We start from the raw sequence: 18,086 nt of genomic DNA on the forward strand, positions 1-18,086 counted from the left end.
TACTAGAAATCAAAGACAGTAGCAACCAAATGTTCTGCTGATCAATATACCTATCATTTTAAACTGCCATTGTGCCAAAGCTGTATCTCTTTTAGCAATCATTTTCTATGACTCCTAGAAAACAGAGCAGATTGGAAGGGACAGAGGCGAGTTATGACAAGTCCTGTCCCTCTGGACAGCCCCAAGCACTGTCAAACCCATACTACGATCCCTGTCGAGAGGCTCATCTCCACCTCTTTAATGACTTTTGAGACCAGTGTCGGTCTTTTTTCATTACCCTAACAGAAGAGCAGATTCGGGCTGCTTTATAAAGAAAAGAGGTTTATTTAACTCATGGTAATAGGTGTGGAGGATCCAGAGGTGGCATCTGGTAGTAACTTCGTTAGCAGACTTCTGAAGACACACGATGAGTCATGGGAAAGAGATAGGCAGCACGATGTATGAGGCTCCATGGCCTCCTTCCTCACTCAGGGTGTTCAGGCAGCTGTGAGCATGTGCATGTGAGATGGGGTGGGGAGTGCGGGGAGGGTGTTCTCTGAGGATTTCAGTGTTACAGTTCTTTTAGACAGTGTTCAGTGAAACAGCATGCTCTCATTTTGGGGGTGAACAACGGCTGTATGAAGCTCGGGGAATGGGTAGGGGTTTCAGGGTGGGTGTATTTTATTGGCTATGGCAGAGAGGCCAGAAATGCTTTGTTTACATGGAGAGGAATTCCAGTTACTTGCCGGGGAGGTTTTTATCGGAAGAGAGGAAAGTGAACCTGTCATTTGGCCATGGACTACGTGACTCTCCAGGGCTAGAAGAAGTGGAGGTCATGCTCTCCAGATAAGATCAGGCAGAGAAGAGGAAGCCCCACTGAGAAAGAGAGTCTTCTACTTTGCACTGAGCTTGGGAGGTATCTGGACACAGTGGAGTGCAACCTTAATAGCAGTGTCTCCCAACATGTACATATCTGTCTGGTCTGTCTGCCTCTTTGTTTCTGTGCGTCTCTGTATCCATATCCTTGTGTATGTAGCTGTACATTTGTACATGGATCAGGGCACATGTGTATAGGCGGAGTCCAGAGAAGAACCCCAGGCTGTTCCATAAGATGTCATCTACTTTGAATTTTATAGACATGGTCTCCCATTAGTCTGGAACTCATCGAGGAGGCCAGGCTGAGCCCCAGGGATCTGCTTGTCTCTGCCTCCTCAATACTGGGATTGTACCACCATGCTGCCATTTTAAAACTATGTACGGGTTGTGTGGATCACGTGTGTGTCCCTGTGCTCACAAGGCAAGCACTTTACTGACTTTTGGCTATGGAGTCTCCCCAACATCTTCCTCTTTTTTTTTTTTTTTTTTTTTTGGTTCTTTTTTTTTCAGAGCTGGGGACCGAACCCAGGGCCTTGCGCTTCCTAGGTAAGCGCTCTACCACTGAGCTAAATCCCCAGCCCCCATCTTCCTCTTCTAATACTGCTACTGGCATTTTATTATGGGGGTTCTATCCTTGGGGCCTTGTCTAATTTTAATCACACACAAAGGGCACCTCCTCAAATACCATAGGCAGGTGGTTCCTACATCCTTAGTGCCTTGTAATGAGAATTACACTGCACACATGAAGCATTGGGGGTGGTCTTCACGCAAGCTCTATCTACATAGTAGCAGGATGTAAGATGTGTTTTTTTCTAAGTACCAGAAAGGGGAACTAGGTTTTCATCTGTGACCATGCATCAGAATCCCCAGACACACTTAACATGGGTACCAGGGTCCCACCCTCCAGGCCAAAACACATAGCCTTTATGCATAAGTGTTATTTAAAAGACCCCAGGGAAGACTGGTGTACACCAGGGTGAGGTCTCCTGGCATAGACCATCTTCTGCCTAGAGATGGTGTGACCCACAATGTCAGCTCCTCTGGGACCTTGTAGAAGTGTATGTTCTTGAGCCCTATCCTTAGAATCTCCTGGGTGAAGACCAGAAACCAGCTTTATAGAATTTACAGCAGACACTTGTGTGCGTCTCAGCTCTATCCCAGAACTTGTGTCTTAGTAAGATCCCTTTATGACGTATCAGATATCCATTGATGTGCTTGTCTATGCATCCTGTCCTTCAATGTGTGTCAATACCAAACACTTCATTATGATGCTGCTTTAAAGAGAGAACTTATTCTAGATTGATGTCCGTTGCTGTGATAAAACGTTCTTGCTAAAAGCTACTTGGGGAGGGAGGGATTCACTTGGCTTATACTTCCACACCTCAGCCCATCATTGAAGGAAGTCAAGACAGGCATTTGAAACAGAAACCACCACAGGAGCACTGCTTACTGTTGTCCTTCCTCTGGTTTACTCAGCAATTATCTATCTATCTATCTATCTATCTATCTATCTATCTATCTATCCATCCATCCATCCATTTATCTCGTGTGTGTGTGTGTGTGTGTGTGTGTGTGTGTGTGTGTGTGTGTATCTTCCAATCCACCCTGCCTAGGGATGTTACCCCCCACAGTGGACTGAGCCCTCCAACATGGACTAGCAGTTGAGAAGTTATCCCACAGATGGAGATAATCCTTCCATTGAGCTACTCTCTTCTTAGATGTGTCAAGCTGACAACCAAAGTCACCTATCATGGTGCCCATCAGAAAGAGTGTCCCCTCCCTATGAAGGTGGCTCAGGTTGGAGCGAGCAGCCCCTGCACATATTAGATAAGAGCCAAGGTGGCAGGAAGCTGTGTGTCTACACTGATGACCTCCTCTCTGAGTCCCACTCCCCTACTTGGTGTGTGAGAAGATGATCTCTGTGGGATTCTTGTCATGAGAACTCACTGTGATACGTGGAAAGGGCTTAGCAGAGTGCCAGATAAAACACGAATTGGTGCTAGTATTTTTTATGCTTCTCTAATCCTACACGATCAAGGATGCTGTCTGTTCCCATTGCTATTAAGTCCCAAGGTCCTCCCACAGTGCCCCATGAATAGTCATTGCTCAGTCTATGTTGCCTGACACAAACTAGGTTGAGTTTCAGGGACTTTTCCTCCCGGGAGACGAGAAGACTTACTCACCGAGGCCAAGCACATTGGGCCTCTAAGGCTGAGCACACAAACAGGTTAATTCAAAAACTGAGATGAGAACAGAGAATGAGAAAACACCAGAACCTGTGAGACAGAGTATTTATATCAGGTCTGTGAAGGCACAGAATTCTTCGGTATCCTGAGTTTTCCCAGGGAGCTTCCCTTTACGGTGGACACCACATGCATCGCTGCTCTGGGGCATCTTGCTGGCCAAAGGATCTCCTCTGAAGCTAGAAGGCTTTGCATCCACACATGGAGCAGAACACAAGGCAAACAAGGAATTCTGGAGAACACAGCTCCTCACCCTCCCTTGTGTGGGGGATGCTCCTGAGACTGTTGCCCACCACCTCCCGACTTTTCTTCCATGGGATTATGATCTCGCCACATATAGAGAGTACTGATAACTCCCTAGAAATAGCCTCATTGCCTTCAGAATGGCATGGCCACAACAGAAGACTAGTCTTGGGGCTAACTCTTGGGGTATCCAAAATGAGACAAGGCTATTTCTTAATAGCCACTTGATTTTGTTACTTTCCTGTTGACGTGATTAAAAACACCATGGCCCGAAGCAACTTACAAAAGAGTTTAGTTGGGCTCACATTTCTTGGGTGACAAGAGGCCAGGATGGCAGAGGATCATGGTGAGGAACGGGACAGGAGGCAGGAAGTGTGAAGATGCGGCTGGAGACTTACCTTAAACCCCAACACTGGTGACACACTCCCCCAGCAAGAGGGCACCATCTAAACCTTCCCATTCAAACCACCACACCACTGAATCTCTTTTTTCAATGGCAGCAGCCTAAACTGGAGTGCCATGCAATACTAAAGTAAGGGGTGTAGTGATCTAGAGAGATTTGGAAGACAGCGTCCTCTTGATCCCAGTCTTAGGGTTTCATTGCTATGAATAAACACCATGACCAAGGCAACTCTTCTAAGGGACAACATTTAACTGGGTCTGGCTTTCCGTTCCATTTCAGAGATTCTGTCTATTATCATCATGACAGCATCCAGGCAGACATGGTGCTAGAGAAGGAGCTGAGAGTTCTGCATCTTGATCAAACTGCAGCCAGGAGAGACTACTGTGTCTCTTCCACACTGGGTAGAACTTGAGACCCAGAGTCCTCAAGGCCAGCCCTCACAGGGACATACTTCCTCTAACAACCACACCTCCTAATAATGGCACTTTCCACCGGCCAAGCCTATTCTAACCACCAGAGTCCCATCCATACCCAGCAGTCATGGAAGACCCTTTGTATTCTCCCAAGTCTCTGCAGAGAAAAAGCTGACAGGCACAGGTAGGACTGATGGCGCTGAGATGAAAGATATAAAGGGAAGAATGGGATGAATGAATTAAAAGCAAGCAAGCATAAGCAGGAAAGTAACTTCCTTCAGGGGAAAGCGAAGCACAGACAGTTTCCACCAGGTAGTTACTTTGCAAGAAACATCTGGAAGTTTGGGAGACTCGTGCATTGTGATGTTGGTATCCCATTAGGACTGGAAAGGCAGCTGCTTTATAGAGGACCTAGGCTGAGAATCTGTACATGGACACACATACTGCACCAAGAGGAGTCCTCTACTGGAAAATGAAATTGCCTCTGATACAGTTAAGGTAAGAGGCAAAGAAGAATATTTCTCGGTAGCTTCATTCTCATTCATTCATTCACTCATTCACCCATAGCCCAGGCTGGCCCTGGCTACTTTCTGATTGACAGCAAAGAGGCTTGGGGAAATTGCCTAGAAAGAGACTGATGGATGATTGGCAGTACTAAAGAGAACTATAATATGACAATGTCATATTTATTGTCCCAATCTGGACAGTTTCTGACGAAACGGCTTTGCTTATACGTACATCAGGACAACCAGTGTGAAAGGGACTTTCTAAGTGATCGTGCCAGCAGTTGCTCCTGTTATAACCTAGGTAGTGGATTTTTGACTCTAGTATAGAGAACTAGTGACAGTGAGGGCTGTAGAGAACACAGCTTAGATCTTCCCTCTGAAAACTAGAGTGTGCACCAGTCTCCTGAAAATCTCTTACTTCTACTGAGGGGTACAAACATCAAAAGTGTGGAGGCTAGCGGGCCCGAGGTAGAGGGTGTTCTCATTTGATCCTGTGCCCTGTAGAACTGTCTACCACAGGAAGGTTTCATAGGAATCACTGAAACTATAGACAAAGTCTTGGCTGATGCATAATTTGACCACCCACCAAATAATTATGAATTGCCAGATTGCTATAACATGGGCGATCCAGAAAACCCTTTCCCATCCTGAGTAATATATTGGATAGCTCTGGCTGTCTGTTCCACTTGTTTGTTGAGCCAACTGGCTGGAAGCATATGGGTGGAATGAACCCACATGTTTTGGGAAGACAACTAGAAACATGCCAGGCCATTAGGAAATGAGTTTTCCCTCCTTATTTCTGCCTCTTCCCTGTGACGTCTACCTTAGAAAATGTCTTATTTCTGAAGAAAGAGGAAAACACCCAGTAGTCCTGAGCTCACTTCCTCCAACCCCTGCCTTCCTAACCATTGAATCCTCCACAGAAGGAAGGAACTGGTGTGCGTGCGTGTGTGTGTGTGTGTGTGTGTGTGTGTGTGTGTGTGTGTGTTTCCCCAGAGAAACATAGTATTCTCAACATGTGCCTTCTACCCTTCCATCCCAAAGTGTGACTCTTTCCGAATTTGCACCATAAATAATTTCTCAATTTCACCAACTTCTGCTGATAAATATTTTATTACATCTTTAGAGGTTTTTGAGTTCTTAGGCCCAGCTGATTGAGAGCAGGGGACTTTAAATCTGCACAGAGGCATGGCCGTCTTGGCGAGCTGTGTTTTATTCTGTTTTATATTGAGTTTGAAAGACAAGTCATTTATGAAATGCTTATTAGGAATTCCACTTTCATCACGGACCCTCTCCATCAAAGCCAATGGAAGTACATTTTACTGAAAATCCTTTTTTACACCCCCATAAATTAGCGGAATGGACATTGGGAAGGACATTTGTAACCCAGGCCAGAAAAAAATCTGTCACTGAGCCATGAGTTCTTCATACAGGGGATCAGCATAGATCATTAGACCAAAGCATGGGAACTGCTTCATCAGGGCTCTGCTTTGACTGTGTCCTGACTGGGAGTCATACATGAGTGGAATTTACCACAGTCCCACAGAGGTTGGTCCAAGCTTTCCCCACATCCAAGTACCCACTGTCCCCTTGGTGTGCTCACCTAATACACGCACAGAGGAGCTGGGAGCGTGTAGGCACCTGGACTAAGATTGGCTACCGCCAAGCATCAGTTCCTAGGACTTTGCCTTTCTGTGAGGACCCATGGATGCTAAGCTGTATCCTCAGGGGCTGGACCACAAGTTAAGTCTGAATCCCCAGCCCCATGCTTTTTACCCTTCTCAAAATGACTCCTTCAGTCCTAGTGTCTGATTCATTGTATCTAACCCCGTCCGTCCTCCATCCTTTAAAGCTCTTGTCTTACACACTTTATCCCAGACAATACTCTTTCCAGAAATTTACAACTGTCTATCTGTTCATCTGTTTGTCCATCATCTATCTGTCTGTCATCTATATACCTATCAATCCATTTCATCTATCATCTATCTATCTCTATATCTATATCTATCTATATCTATCTATTTGCCCATTATTTGTTTATTATCTATCCATCATCTATATATTTATTTTCTGTCTGTATATCTACCTACCTATATCTATCTATCTGTCTGTCTATCTATTATCTATTCGCCCATTAACTATCCATCATCTATGTATTTATTTTCTATCTGTCTGTGTATCTACCTACCTATATCTGTCTGTCTGTCTATCTACCTGCCCGCCTGCCTCCCTGCCTCCCTGCCTGCATACATAACTCCCTTCATTAGGCAATGAGTAGTTTTATTCAATGGCTCCAATGCCCCACCAGCTGGAGAATAGTGAGGAACTAGAAATCAGGGACTCTAAGATGCCCAGAGGCTCGCTGCTCAAAAATTCTCCTTGAAATGAACATCGGGGATCATCTCTTCATTCGGCTTATACATATGCCTCTCCATTTGCATGTCTCAGGATTCTTCCCTCCGCTTAGACACGTTCCCTTCATCCTCACTTCCTGTTTCTACATTTAGGGCTCTACAATCTGTTGGAACATGACATCACAGACTATTCTATGCCTGTACCGACCAAGATTGTAGGTGGCCAGCCATCACTGGGGATTCTGCTAGTATATGAGGAAATGAGGTTCGGGGAGATTAATTTAAATTGTATGTGTTTGTGCAGATGGGTACAGGTGCTGGCAGAGACCAGAAGAGGTAATCAAATCCCCTGGAGCTGCAGTTACATGCAATTGTGAGCCATCCAGTGTGGGTGCTAAGAAATGAACCCAGGTCAAGAACAGCAAGAATTCTTAACTTCTGAACTGTGTCCTGACTGCCTGCCTCCCTGCCTGAATACATAACTCCCCTCGTTAGGGGTGTGTGTGTGTGTGTGTGTGTGTGTGTGTGTGTGTGTGTGTGTGTGATGTACTTCTTTGCACTTGTTTAAAATGTGGCTTCCAGAGTAAAATTCTGCTCTTGTGTGGCCCCTACTGTGGAGTGGATGGAGTGTGGTCTGTAGCTCATTTCCAACATGGTGCCCTTGTGTGATTCTCACTTGACCTCATTTGTCTTAGTGATGACGTTGAGCACATTTTGAGCAGCTGTGTAATTCCTTCCGCTCTTTCCTCACAGTCCTACTAAGCTACTACATATCATATGTGGTATCCAGGCAGCCCACCTAGGCCACAGTAGGCCCCTGGATATCTTTTTCATAGCTATGGTTCAGTAGGTGAGCCTTGAGTAGGTGCTGATTAATTAAAGTGATCAGAGCCCGGTTTGTTGTTAGAATGGAATTAGCAGACCATTATATGATCAGTCTGAATATTTTCCACAAATTTTAATTTTCTACAGTGGCAATGAGGCCACTAGCTAAATTGATTGGCAGTCAGCCATTATGTTGGGTCATAACTGTACTCTTACCAGACTGCGATAGATTTTATTCTTTTGATGGGCTCTCTGTGGTATATGGGGAGGGGGCTAGAATTCGAAATGCATTCATATTTAGTATATTTATATTTAATACTCAAAACTTACACAACTCTACAGAATCAATTCTAATTTATTTTTGAAGTCTAATAAAAGCTATGCCCACCATTAACATGTGTTGCCCTTCTCCTGCAAAGCTTAATTAATGATAAAACATAATTGAGTTATTTTGATTCCCTGCCAAACACATATACATGCAGAAATGACCTCCATCATATACACCCAGCCAATAAAGGCGCCTGAGCCTGAGGGAGAAGAGGTATTTTAACCCTGAGTCTCTCGCCCTTCCGCTTCTCAATTAGCAACATTCCCCGGGCTCTGCTCCTATGCACATTTGGTCTCAGACTACATTTATATTTAGTTATTTCTGAACATTTAGAACTTGAGTCATCACCCTAGATGGTGGAGGTGCCAAGCAATTTTCTTACTTGACTGCAATCTGGCTAGCAGGGGTCAGACGTGAGGCCAAGCACAGCTTTCTCCTTTGTTCCCATGGTAACACTGTGAACAACATTATACCCATTTCTCAGATGAGGACACTATAAATAGAAAGAGACTAAGTAACTTACCCAAGATAACTCAGCTAAAGGGGGGAGGGGGCACAAGATCCAAAGCTGGGGCTCTTCACTTCCCAATAGTGATCTACTCACAGTAAAACGAGTGTCCTGAGATTCCCAGTGGGCTTTGCGTGCATAGCACACTGATGTGATTTCTTACTCGATACGTAAGAAGTCAGTGTTATGTTCTTAATATACAGTGGAAGAAACGGAGCCTCAGAAACTCATTGTGAGACAGGATCTGCTTATGGAATCAGCTGAGCTCTTGTAAGTAGAAGCCAAGTCTTTCATGTTACCACCTGCAACAGAATGGGACTCTGGAAGGATTTTGGAATGACAGGGAATGGTTAAGGAGGTGTGGAAGCGGACAAAGGCTGAAACAAACAGGAAGCAGAGTTCAGGATTCCTTACTTTACCAATCCATGGGATGGTGGGCGGGGGCAGGGTCTGCGCTCCCATGCTGTTCTCCCTTCGTGTGCCAACCCACGCACTACCCTAGTGGTCAGACTTGTAGGCCTCATCTAGGATTCCACAACTGAAAAGGCTGAAGCCTTGGGTAGCACCGTCCTGGGAAACAGAAACAGTCTTTGCCTGTTGACTCGATTATCCCTGGAAGACAAGGAAAGAAGAGTTAATCTCTCAGTAAGGTGAGAAGAAAGGATAGTAACCTCATAACTGTGTCTTCGGTGTACATATTGGCATGGCCAGAGGTCATGCCTCAGCTTAGCAAATGGGCCATGCATTCAGACACTCAGAAGGGCTCTCCGTGCCCGGTGATGAAAGCCATTCCCTTGTTTTATTAATGTCTCTGCAGACAGCCCTGCTCTCTCAAAGGGAACCATGAGGACTAAATGGTTAAGAAAATATCAACTGTCCATGTTTGCTCTATAGTGAGGCCACAGCTGTCTTGGGGTGGGGCGGGGGTGGGAGCGAAGAAGTGAGGCCTGGAGCAGAGTGGAGATCAACAGTCCCTCTCTAATCCCATCTTTGAGGAGGGTAGTGGCAGTTGGATGGGGGGCAGAAACAGGATGTAGAAGTTCCTAGGAAGAGGAAAGGGGCTGAGTGAACTCCCCCTTTATTTCTTGGCTCTGGATTTCAAAGAGGGAGAGGCATGGTGTGAGTTGGAGGTCACTGGAAAGGACGCTTCTTGGTACCTGGGTGTCGTCCACCTCTATAAGCAGTAATGGAAGAAACCCAAAATCCCTCTCATGTAAGGCTCCATGTTCCCATCCATGGAGACCTCATTGAGCATACTAATGTTTCTTGTATCAAGTAGCTTAGATGAGGGCTTCAAGTTCTACCTCACGCAAATCCAAACATTCTCCTTAGGCTGAAAACATAGACGTCCTCCTCCTCCAGCCAGAAATACGTGTGGAGCAACTGCTGTGTGCAAGGCAGTCTGATGGTCAGGGTGATGATTCTCCCTCAAGGAGACCCCATTCCAGAGGCGAGACAGATGTGTCCCCAGTCAGACTTGAGAGGGAGGGAGGGAACTTGAGGAGTCAGGCTGTCAGAAGTAGCTCAAGAGAAGTTTCCTGAATGATGCGTTATGGTGGGTAAAGCTAGGATGGGTGAAAGGTTCCCAAGGTGGTGGGAGGCACGTGGTCGGCCTTGGCAAAAGATAGGGGCTTTCATCTAGAGAGCTGAGGCCAACTTGATATGGCTGTGAAGTGGAGAAGAACCTGTCAGTGAAAGCATTCGAGAGAGAACCAAGAGCTAGGAGCCGAAGTTATAAAACTGATGTCAGAGTCTGGACTTTATTCCATAGGTGACTGAGGGTAAATTATGAGCCCATAGGATCAGACTGGCATGGTATAGGATCAGACTGGCATGGTATAGGATAAGACTGGCATATTAGGATGATTACTATGGTTGGTTGCCTGGGGTAGCCTCTAAAGGATGAAAACAGAAACCCAAGGAGATGATGGTAGAGGATGAGACATTGACCAGGTGGGCTCCACAGGGATCCTTGAAAGGGAGAGGTGGGGACTGGAGAGAAGACGTCAGATGGCATGGATGGGTCAGTAGATTGTGGGAGAGAGGACACACTGGGTTTTGTATTGGTTGGTAACATCATCGCTCCATGAGCTGCCTTCAGAGGTGTTCAGATAGACCCAGTACTTGGCTGTGGGTTGGCGGAATGAGACCAAAGCATCTACTTCACCTATCCTAAAGGATCTCTCTGTGGAGCCTTGGGTGGCTCCCGTCATCCCCAGAGAAGACAGATCCATACGTATGGTGTGTGTCACTGACTGCAGCAGCTCAGGTTGGCTGGAGTTCATGTTCACTTAATGGATATATGACACACCAGCAGCAAACTTAGGGGAACACTTGAGTGCCCCCCACCTCCCTTCTCTGTGTCTCTCTGGGTTCTCACAAGCCCTGGCACAGTCTGTACCTCGTGGTTTTCTTTACTCCTTCCCTATAATAATTTTGAAATACCTTTTCTGCCAAATCAGAAACACAACACAGAACAGCTGTGCTCAGTGTTGGCCTTCTAGCCTCAAATTCTAAGTACATTTCTTCTTAGTAATTTCTCTTTTGAATGCCGGTGTTTGGCGAGGCATTAGTCGACACAATTCGCATGTTCCGCGTTGCTCAAATTTTAGTTCATTTATTTGACAACTCGAAATTCCTCGTAAGTGCTGCTTTTATTTTGCTATTTGCATGGGTAAAGCGCTCCTAACATGACATGGAACAAGTCCGACTTTGCTTTTTTTTTTTTTTTTTTAAATGTTTTCTCTCCTTGTTAGTAATACATGTTCATCACAGAAACCTGATTGAAATAAATATATTTTAAAATAATATCTACACTCCTGGCAGCCAGTACTGACATTGAAGGCTTCATTTTCGGCTTTTAGAGCATGCATAAATCTGTGACACTTCAGGGGAGGATCACGGGTCCCATCTTTGAGGCTTAAGGTCTACAGATCTGGTCTAGGGTCCCAGAAGAACATTCTAGTAGTTCCTGGTCTGCTGGCCTATGTAGCTGGTAGCCCATGCATTGTGTGAGTTGGGGGGACACTATCTGTTAACACAGATTCACAGTGAACCTCTGGTACTCTTTGTCTTCCTGCCTTTCAATGATATTCTCCAAAGCCATTCTGGAGTTCTGGGACATCTTAATGGGGAGCCTAATAGAGGAAGTGTGGGTACATATACTCCCTTGGTAATATAGTGGGGGGGGCAGACAGAGACAGACAGAGATAGACAGAGAAACCAGGAGACAGAGAGAATGAGCAAGAGAGAGAGAACGAGAGAGAGAGAGAGAGAGAGAGGATGATGTCCAGAGGGACCTTTTAAACAGTTCAAGCATTGCTACACAACTTGTAGGGACAGGAGAAATGCACTGCACATGTCGGCAGAGGGTGATGACATAAGCTGCTGCCACGAAGTCACCGAAAGGCAGGCTGATAGGGTGCCAAATTTATAGCACATGGCAAATAGTCATACATAATATAAAGTAAATCTAAAGCAAATTAAATCTTAGCATGTACACATAGGCATACATATGTGCATGTGTGTATAATGAACAAAAAGTAGTCTAATATATGTATGTATAATTTTTGCATTTATGTCTTCATGTATGTTACTCTATTAAATATAAGCTTATACATAGTCAAGAGATGTGTTAACAGCAAATGTCGGCAAACCTAAAAACCTCACCTCCACTGCACTCCTGTTTGGCTGAGGTCCCTGCTCCTGTCCCCAAAGCTCTGCTTCCATCTGGACCACTAGCTCTCCATCTCTAGGTCTAGGACCCCTTTGTTCTCACTGTGCTGTGTAACTCCTACTCGAGCAGTGTAGCCTCCGACCTGATAATAGTAAAACCATGTGACTCTTTGAAGAGTAACTTCTTATTCATTCCTGAGAATAGAAAGGAATCCACTGGATGTCTTTCCATTTTGCCCAGAGTTCCTCTATCCTCTTCGTGTATGTTCACCTCATTTGCTGTTTCCTTACCAGGACTAAGGATTGTCCTCTATGAGAAAGGCACTGGGTCACTGGGTCACTGGGTCACTGGGTCACTGGGTCATTCTATGTGTATCCTATTGCTAATTCCCCAACCACCATGTCCTATGGCTTTGGCACATGAGGAAGTTCAGTGATGGATAATGTTTAATAATGTGGCAGAGTGGCGAAGTTCATATTTTAAAAATTAGTCAATAAAATATAACACATAGATACAAATTATGTAATCAGAAGAATACAACACAATGGGGTTTTATAGATGGAATAAAAAGCAATTATTACCTAGATCATGAAATAAGACATAACTGTCCCCCCCCCAAAAAAATGCCTCCTCACGTCCCCTTCCAGGCATGAGCACCACATCTTCCAGGAGTAACCAATCCTGACATCTAAGACTACCAGATAGTGTTTTGTTTAGTGTAAAACATAAATGGAATGCATGGTTTTTTTTTTTTTTTTTGTCTAGCTTTTCCCAGTGTGTTCCTGACATCACTCCAGACTATGAGATGCACCTGCAGAATCAGATATACAGGATTCCATTTTTTGGACCTTCTTGCTGCCCTTTCTTCTGAGAAGGACTTGGCTCCTTTCCAGTTTTTAGTGATTACAAATTGTGCTGCTATTAAAAACTCGTGAGCATGCCTTTGAGGGAGTGTATCTGCACATTTCGGCTGGGGACCAACCTTCCTGTGAAACTGTGAGGTCAGCTTTAGTAGATTGTACCACAAAAACAATTCCGGAGCGGGTGTATAGACACCGAAATTTAAATTCGTCGTTCAGCCTCCACAATGCATCCTGTTAGTCAGAGTCATAGAATATTTTATTCCTGGAGAAAATTCTATCTATCTGGGAACTTGAGCTGTCCACGTAATCCAGGTAGGAGCCTGCTCTGTGTCTTCAGAGCCTGACAGAGCTGGCATCTGAACCATCAAGATGTGTAGATCTGCCACCATGGTGTCAATCTATAGATCTATAGCCAGTTTATGGGGACAAACGCTACCTAGGGCACAGGCTCTACAGTAGGCTCCTTTATTTTACTCTTATCCCAAGGATGAACTCCTAAGTCAGTTGCCATTTACTGGCCTGAGTTGAGGTCATCTCCTTGTCCCTACCAGACTTTCATTTAATGTTATTTTGCAAACCAAGGAATGAAACATAGAAATCAAGTCAAAGGTGTTTTCCACAAAGACTCTTGAGTTTCCTCAATTGTGGTGTTTGTCATACATGTCGCACCTTAGGAACTCTTGTTTTCCAGCTTTCTACTTGGTGAAAGATTAACTCATACCCCTATTCTGTTCTTTTCTTGGGTGGACTCACAATAATAATAACAGCTAATGACTAAAGGCTCACCCATGGTTAAACCCTGTGGACACAGATCGGTTATTTATATTCAAGCTTACCCTGTCTTCCTACTGTGTAACAGTGGAAGCATCAAATCACAGCCTTCCTTTCCCTGTTGGGCCACTGTCATCCCAATGTCCATTGTCTCATAGAAATGTTACTAAGTAGCCATTGCTGTAAACTGCTAAGATACAGGCGTGGTACACACACACACACACACACACACACACACAGAGAGAGAGAGAGAGAGAGAGAGAGAGAGAGAGAGAGAGAGAGAGAGAGAGAGAGACCAACCTGAGGGATACATCAAAACGTTTTATTTATCCTTTCTATTCTTCCCTCCTGGGAATGAGATGACCTAAGATTCATGATGTCCAGCAAATGCATTCCCTCCAGATAAAAGGGGGGATATGTTATATGGAGTGTAGTTAATGGTTTTGGTTTGCTAAGTTCTAGCTGTTAAACACACAATTCCTATGTCACCCTCAAGGTGAGTCCCCAACAAACCACTGAGTCTTTGGGGCATCCCCTATTCCTCTTTTGGTACACTCCTCGGGTGTGTTCTTCCTAACCATGCCGGTGACTTAGGAGGTTTTCAAGATGCCCTCTGTTTCAACAAGATAGGCAATGGTTTTCTAGACTCATCACAGTTAGCTCCCACTTGCCTTTCTGGGCCATTGTGGGAGCTGGGAATGGCTACCTAGGGCACAGGGCCTTACCTGTATCAGCTTTCAGGATCAGCCTAGCCCGACACAAATGACCTCAGAGGGCTCCTAGTCTCTAGGACCACTTTAGCAAGATCGATTCCACCTCTCCTATGTTTGTGTTGTTCATAGCGGTGTTATGAGAGGGGGGAACAATCTTAGGAGCCCATCCGAAGGTCCCAAGTACCCTCCTAGAATCAGAGTACTCCTGTGCGACAAGCTCTCTGAGTGGAAGTCTGTGGACGCCATTTCCACATTGCTCAAGTGGTCCCTTTCTCAGGACTTTTATCCATTCAGCTGACTGAGTATCCTTTAAGTCTCAGCCAGAACATCTCCCCTTTGAGTAAGGGTTCCTTGACTCTCCACACTAGGTCAGGTCCTTCCTCATGTATGCCCATGCCTCTGCGCCTCTTCAGAGCATGAATCCCACTGGGAGTCCAGAAAAGGCTATTGGTTGATTGTCTGATGATATCTTCCCTGCTATGCAGCAAACCCAAAGCTAGCAGATGAACACTCACACGTTATCCTTAGCATCAGTGTATATGGCAGACAAAAACTCTCTTGATAAATATGTGTTAGATAGATGTTGACAGATGGATGAGTGGATGGATGGATAGATGGACAAATGGGTGTATGAATGAATGGATGGATGGACAGGTGGGTGGTTGTGTAGGTGAATGGGTAAATGGATGGATTGGCAGGTGGATGGGTGAGTAAATGGATGGGTGGGTGGATGGATGGATGGATGGATGAATGGATGAGTGGATGGATGGGTGGATGGATGGGTGGATGGATGAATGGATGGATAAATGGATGAGTGGATGGATGGGTGGAGGGATGGATAGAGGGATGGGGGGATGGATAGGCAGATGAGTAGATTGTTAAAAGGCCTAATTTTTGTAATCTCTATAATGGGTTAAAGTTAAAAACAGGTACAAACCTACCTGAGAGAACAGATACTACATATACCATTATATACAGAAGAGATCTATTTGTTTGTAAATTAATAAAAGTATTTTCCTTCATGACATCACTTGCTGTTGAATAAATGAAGACAGATTTTATAGGAGAAAGAGCACATTTTAAAAAAACTGTCAGGCAATTAAACTGTAACTCATGAGAATGCATATCTGTCATCTTATATAATTTCTCATTATGTAACCAGTTATGTAAAGCACGGCTTGTGTTTTGGGGTGAACTTTCTGTATTTAGCTCTGTGGAAAGAACCGTGCCTCGTAGGTCAATATTCCAGGTAATGGAAGCAAAAACGGTTTAGCAAGAGCCAGCTGCTTCGATGTCAGTATTTTGTGTAATTTGATATTCTAGATTCATATCCTAGGCCCTAGTCTTAAAGAAAATTGAGATGCTATTTTCTAATAGAAAGGCAGCCCTTCCTTTACCTCAGCAGCCATCAGGATGGAATTATCTTGAACACGCAGGCATGTGGCGTGTGTTCAGGGACCATGAACCATCTTCCTTAGCCTTAGGTATTTCTTGCCCTTGTAGTCTTTTGATGATTTACCATCTCCTTCTGCCTCCTCAGGCTTTGTGGGCTGACAGTCACCCTTGAGGTCTTTCTGCCTGCCTCTCATATGACCAACAAGTCCTTAGAATTTCCTACTTTAAGTTGCTGCAGTCTTGGAATGGCTCCCTGTACTGGCTGGTTGTGTGTGTCAACTTATCACAGAGAAAGGAGCCTCCCTTGAGGAAATGCCTCCATGAGATCCAGCTGTAAGGCATTTTCTCAACTAGTGATCAATGGACCCAGCCCATTGTGGGTGGTAGCATCCCTGGGCTGGTGGTCCTGGGTTCTATAAGAGAGCAAGCTGAGCAAGCCAGGGGAAGCAAGCCAGTAAGTAACATCCCTCCATGGCCTCTGCATCAGCTCCTGCTTCCTGACCTGCTTGAGTTCCAGTCCTGACTTCCTTTGGTGATGAACAGCAACTTGAAAGTATAAGTGGAATAAACCCTTTCCTCCCCAATTTGCTTCTTGGTCATGCTGTTTCGTGCAGGAATAGAAACCCTGACTAAGACACTCACCCATGCACATTGTCACATGATTGGCTGTAACCAATGTACCTATGATCTCTATCATGCTTAGTGGCAAAGGGCTTCACTCTTGGGCTCTTGCAACCTACAAGGTCCCACTGCTCGGTATTTGCAGAAAAGCTAATCCTACCTGTCTTCTGGGATGAAGGACGTTGGGCAAGACAGTATCAACTGACCTGTTAGTTTGCCTAGCATTTGCAAGTGTTCACTCAGCCAAGATGTTCTTCTCTCCCTTCCTCCTCTTCCTAGCTGGGCCAGCTCAGCTCCAGAGGGCACAAGGGATTCTGAGGGCTTTTGTTTTCTATAAGGAGGTGGCATGGACTTTTCTGTCTGGGCTTTCAAGACCTCCTTTGTCCCAAGGTATACTCTTCCAAAGGCCCAATGTTTCCATGGGCACAAAGTCACCTCAGATGTCGCTGTATTCAGACAGGATAGTCACTGTCACTGCTACTATACTACTGTAGTTTTTAAAAATCCAACATAGATAGATAGATAGATAGATAGACATAGATAGATAGATAGATATAGATATAGATATAGATATAGATATAGATATAGATATAGATATAGATATAGATATAGATATAGATATAGATATAGATAGATAGTTACTTCCCATGTCCTAGGTGAGGAGCATTTAGCTGTGGAACAAACGACGGGCACCATGGTGCAATAGACTAAAACTGTTCTTCTAGGACCCAGATCGTAAGAGACACTACAAGACTTTTGACAGAATAAATACCTATCTCCTGGAGATATTTAATGCCACGCTTGGGTCCTTTAGAAAGAGATACATTGAGATCAGCTGTTTGGCTATTTATTTTAATGTGCTCAGGGCTAAATTTCCTTGGGGGTGGGGGGAGTCATTTCTAATTCCAATTGCTAGAAAGTATTCATTTTCTGGAGTGGAGAGGCTGCCCTCCTGTGAACAGAAGTCTCCATCCACCCGGGTCCCTACCTCTTCCTGGTTTTGTAAAATTTGAGTAGAAATGGCTTTTCCTCATCCTGCCTAGTGGCCAACAAGGCTGGTGTCCCTGCACCCCCCACGTAATTCATGCCCACCTGGGTCCTCACACTGCCTCAGTAACGTTGTAGGGTGTGACGCCATACAAGTTGGAGCCTTATCTCCCAACGTGGACAGAAGCAGCAGACACAGGACACACCATAGCCGTCTTGTTTCTTGGCCTCCCTGACCTAAGCTTGGGACCGACATTCATTCATCGGTCCCCGTCCATATGTTGCTTCTCCACTTTATTTGTCCACAGGAAGGGAGATGAAGCTCAAAGCAGCAGGCATCGAGCCCTGCTTTAATTACAGTGATGAGCTATTTGTCAGGGAG

The 18,086-nt window shown here is 44.9% G+C and overlaps 1 protein-coding gene across 1 annotated transcript in view; it reads left to right on the top strand.

The window, feature by feature from the left end:
- Cdh13 (cadherin 13) overlaps positions 1-18,086 on the top strand; it is a 1,043,248-nt gene that overhangs the window by 482,277 nt on the left and 542,885 nt on the right. The window lies entirely within an intron of this gene.

Source organism: Rattus rattus, chromosome 17 (assembly GCF_011064425.1).
Source record: "Rattus rattus isolate New Zealand chromosome 17, Rrattus_CSIRO_v1, whole genome shotgun sequence".
Taxonomy (NCBI): Eukaryota; Metazoa; Chordata; class Mammalia; order Rodentia; family Muridae; genus Rattus; species Rattus rattus.